The sequence below is a fragment of the Miscanthus floridulus genome, chromosome 5 (genome assembly GCF_019320115.1).
Source record: "Miscanthus floridulus cultivar M001 chromosome 5, ASM1932011v1, whole genome shotgun sequence".
NCBI lineage: Eukaryota > Viridiplantae > Streptophyta > Magnoliopsida > Poales > Poaceae > Miscanthus > Miscanthus floridulus.
The window spans coordinates 50,371,090-50,374,878 of NC_089584.1; positions in this window are offsets into that span (position 1 = coordinate 50,371,090).

Sequence of the window (3,789 nt, forward strand, 5' to 3'; positions counted from 1 at the left end):
CTACTTCGTCCCCACTTGTGTCCTTTTATATAAACCAGAAATAATCCTCCATATTTCTGTATATAAAATAATCAGAAACGCAACTTTACCTCGTTTTAGGTAGAGTGCCGTATAAGCTAAGATCTGCGTCGTGCAGCCAGCTACACCTCTTCAACGGTGTGGATTTAATCCCAAAATTATTATTTATAAAATCTTACCTGTTTTTTTTGTTATTAGCTAATAACTTACAAAATTGTGATTCACAATTACTGCATATATCTGATCTTGCAAACGAGATTACGAAGGTGCTACGGGAATTTGGAATCACCGCGTATTTTTTATGGGATTTTGCCAAGCTTAAATAAGATTACGTTGCTCATTAAGGAGCTACACCTTTTAGTGTTTGGATGGAGCTCGAGGGGTCTCTCCTTTCCTCGCCATTGAGATTGGGGCTTTTCAAACGATAATGATATAAAGCGGGTGTTTATTCCATCTAGATGGACCTGACGCACATGGAATGACTCGACCGCCCTCATCTGGTTCCACAGTGCTCTCCCTCATCCTTATCCCTACTCTGCGGCTCGCTCTCCCATCCCCACACCGGCTCCCGCGATCGCGTGCAAGTTCACTGCCGCACCCCGCCCGCCTGCCCGTGCTCCCTCTCTCCCTCCTCCCCCCTCCCATGAGCTCCATGTGAACCCGCGCTCATCAGCGACATAGCTCCCGTGCCCTCCACCAGAGACGAGGACGATAGCGGTGGCTTCGACGAGGTAGGTCGGTCCTTCTCTAGATCTTAGCCCTCCTCCTCCTCTGTATATGAGCCCTCGTCCTCCTCCTCCTCCTCAGGATCTGAGGGGCACAGCGATGCCTAGGGTTCCGGCGAGCTCTAGGGTCCTTCTCTCCTCCCTCCGGCGAGCTCGGAGGTGATGGGTCAGGGCTGGAGCAGCCTGCACCTCAAAACCATCTCCTTGCTATTCCATGTGCCCTTTTGCTGTTTTCTCCGTGTTGCAATGGGTGTTTTGTGATGTTGCAGCAGATGATTTTTGAATGTTGCAATGAAATTTTTGGGTTGTTGCAACTGATATTTTCCGAATGGTCCCATTTTTCATGTTTCATGGTTGATTTTGCAATGTTGCAGTGCATTTTTTTATGTTGCAGCACATAATTTTTTATGTTGCAGAACATAATTTTCGATGTTGCAGCACATAATTTTTCGATATTGCAGTACATATTTTCAGATGTTGCATTACATGTTTTTTCAATGTTGCAGTATGTGTTTTTGCGATGTTGTGGCACATAATTTTCGATGTTGCGGTATATATTTTTTGATGTTGCACTACATATTTTTTTTGCGATGTTGCAGTATTCATATTCCGATGTTGCACTACATAGTTTTCCATATATCTGCAATGTTGCACTTGAAGTGTTTTTGTGCTCTTGGGATAGGAACGCGATGGGAGAACGGGGTGACGAGGGGGGCGGGCGGGTTTGGGAAGTAAGGAGCGGCGTTTCGTTCTATTCCCACGTGGGGCGGGCGGGTTTGGGAAGGGCGCAGCGTCCGGACACGTCTCGCGCCCCAGACGTTCGGGTGCTAGGATTACCGCTTTTCCAAACAGGGCGTGTCTTCTTAGGGCGTCGCATCGCCTTGGGATCACAACTATCAAATGGTATATGGAGTATGGTTGTTCAAATTTTTGTGCACCATAAGACAATTCGATTCTCATAAATTTTGACTACCCTAGACACTAGCAGACCGTGCTCCATGCACTCTCATCTCCTCGCACTTGAGATTGGGGCTTTTCCAAATAGGGCGTGTCTTCTCAGGAGCGTCGCATCGCTACGGGGATCGCAAATGTCAAAGGGTATATGGAGTACGGCTGTTGAAATTTTTGTGCACCATAAGACAATTCGATTCTCATAAATTTTGACTACTTAGACACTAGAGGACCGTGCTCCATATAACCCTCTGTCCCAAAATAAGTGCACTGTCTCATTTTTTTATGAGTCAAATATTTTTAAGTTTGACTAAGTATATATAAAAAATCATCATATTTATGATGTGTAACTAGTATCGTTAGATTGACAATAGAACATACTTTCATAATACATTTATGAGATTTGCTAAAATTCAGGTGCTTGAATTTTAGTTTTCTTTCCGGTGATGGTTATTGCATATATTTTATATTAAAATTACAGATTTCGTTCACTGCAATTTTTGTAGGCATAATCTGCAATTTTTTTGGTACGGAAAACAAAAAAACCGTTAGACAAAACTACAAATCCGACAAAATCTAATTTGTGTTGAACAAAGACAATTAACAATTAACAATTATTTCTTTAAGAATGCAAAGACAAAAATTAAATGTGTTATGACACAAAGACAAATAATAGATAACAATAGTAATAATTTACTTGTACTAGTTGGTAGTACAAGAGTATTGTCTGAAACCTCCTACAACTAAAAAAACAGAGTGTGGACACATTTTGGTCGTCCTGCCTGCTACCGCGGTTCCACCTAGCCTTTCGCTCGCTCCCCTGCTTCCCCTTTGCACCCTGCATCCTCTCCCTGCCCCCGCAATCAGCGCTCCGCAAAAAGAAGCCCCCGTCTCCGTCTCTGAGCGCCGCCGTCGCCCTCGAGCCTCACTCGTACGCCGCCCCGTTGTCACCCCACCCCCCACTCCATATCTGATCCACGCCAGTGCCCAGGGGTCAATGTGCTCAGGGACCTTAGAGTTCACGAGGACAACCTTCTCTTGTCTCTGTGCTCTAGGGCAAGCTCTTGAGGAGCGGCGGCGGCGGATCAACCTTCTCTCGTCTCTGTGCTCCAGGGCAACCTAGGCCGGTGTGTGGTCTCATACCTTCCTCATGCCGGCAGCCGCCCCCCAATCTCATGCCACCTGCGGCGCCGGCCAAGCGGGAGGCAGACACGCCTCTGCCCGCAGCTGGCCTAAGGTTGAGGCAGCGCGCAAGGTGCCGCTTGCCATGCAGATGGAGGCGGCGCTGGCGCAGGTTTGGGCATCCAGCGCCGATGCTATGCCGTACTCTGACTTCCTGTGCCTCTGCTGTGACGCCGCTAGGCTAGATGCGAGCCCCTTCATTGTGTAGCCGAGCCGAACGCAGGCCGCTCCATTGCACGCGCACTCGACGAGTCCAGATCCGTCACCTTGCTCGGTAAGACCTTCCTCTTGCCCGATATGGTACGATTGTCACCCCTATGTTCTTATCTACCATTTGGCCCCGCGGATGCAGAGTTAGTAGTTGGATGCAGCAAACACATGCTTATTGAAATCAATCCACGGCCCGCTGACAGCTTTGGTTGTTTTACCTAGGTAAGCAGAGAAGTCGCATTAAACTACTTTCACTCTTTCAGTAGTTGGTTAGCATGAGTGATTCAGAAACTGATTTTGTCCTCTATGTTTTTTTTACATTCCACTTAAATATTAATTGCCGTAGTCTCCTAATTACAAATGGTTACTTATTTCATGAAAAGAAAATAAGTTAATTCTTTTACATATATTATTGTTATGCTCATGAATCTTGTTTCACTGTTTGATTAGTACTTCAATTAAATCGAACATCTCAGTTCTGACAGTGGAGTGGGAGGTGCAAGGGTTGTCCTCCTTTGCCGGTGAAATCGAACAATTCAAAATCACACTGTGAGGACCCATTGATTTAATTGCCTGGTTATTTGATTAATTTATTTTTTTTACTAACATTCTCCTTTCAACTTGTAATTTGAACCTCATGGTTTTGCAAGATTGAGATGCTACTGAATTCGGACCATGTTTCGAAGTGCTAAAATTGATGAAA